At 37.2% G+C, this 1033-nt stretch overlaps 1 pseudogene; it reads right to left on the bottom strand.

The window, feature by feature from the left end:
• Positions 1-316: 316 nt before the first annotated feature.
• LOC138481838 (U4 spliceosomal RNA) lies at positions 317-443 on the bottom strand (annotated as a pseudogene).
• Between the last annotated feature and the right edge of the window lie 590 nt (positions 444-1033).

Genomic DNA, 1033 nt, shown 5'->3' with positions numbered 1-1033 from the left:
AAACACCACCTGCCGTGCATAGATGGCAAGCCGCGTTTACTCAGTTTGCCCGGCGGAGTGCAAAGGGGGCGGGCAAAAGGCAGCGTACAACCATGTACGCCACCTGTTGCCCTCCCCTTCTGCGAGTGCAAAAGGGGCGGGCAAAAGGCAGCGTACAATCATGTACGCCACCTGTTGCCCTCCCCTTCTGCACTCCGCCGTGCAAATGGCGACCCGTTTAAAGTGTCCCTCCCGGCTGCCAAATTACAGAACTCATGAAAATGAGCTCCAATATGTTTTATAATGGCAACAAAGTGTAAGCCAGACAAACAGTGCATTTTGTGTGATAAAAAAAAAATGAAATTTCCAGTCATCATGGTGGACTATTGGGTAAAGTTTTCAATAAGCAATAATCGCACCTCGGTTAAACCTCATTGGCTACGATACTGCCACTGTTTTCCTTTTCAGAACCCTTAACTTTAGCTAATTTGATGACAGGTGCTGTTCTTAATCCTGTTATTAGCAAATCGGACTACGCTTACTTGTTTAACCTGTTCGTTATAATTGCTTTCCATAATATTTCTAGTAATTGGAAAAAATGTATCCAACCTATCATACAATTTATGGTGGAACTCAATCTGTTCAATCCATCGAATAGAAAGATGTAATGCTTTAATGAATGACTCTTTAGATAATTTTAATAAGAAATGTAACATGTTTGTACAATATTTAAATCATATTAAATAATTGTTTACTACTTTGACCCCCCCCCCCTTTCCCCTGACTCTCTCACTCTCGTCTCTTGTTTGGTTTTGTTTGTCTGTTTCCCCTTATTATTCATCATATTAGGTAATTATTATTCGACTTTCTATTGCTATTTAATCAGAATTTAATGTTGCTTAAATATTTTTTCAGGTTTCAAATGTTTTTTATTGATTTTAACATATTACAGTGTACTAAGTTGCTTCATCATTTGAAAAATATACTTACTTTGGTTGTAACATTTGTAATTTTATCTGTTAATAAAAATTATTTCAACAGAAAAAGAAAATGA

Source organism: Ambystoma mexicanum, chromosome 5p (assembly GCF_040938575.1).
Source record: "Ambystoma mexicanum isolate Mex_15411 chromosome 5p, UKY_AmexF1_1, whole genome shotgun sequence".
Classification (NCBI taxonomy): domain Eukaryota; kingdom Metazoa; phylum Chordata; class Amphibia; order Caudata; family Ambystomatidae; genus Ambystoma; species Ambystoma mexicanum.
Note: the sequence above shows the minus strand (reverse complement) of the source record. Positions and strands in the feature narration are given on the sequence as shown.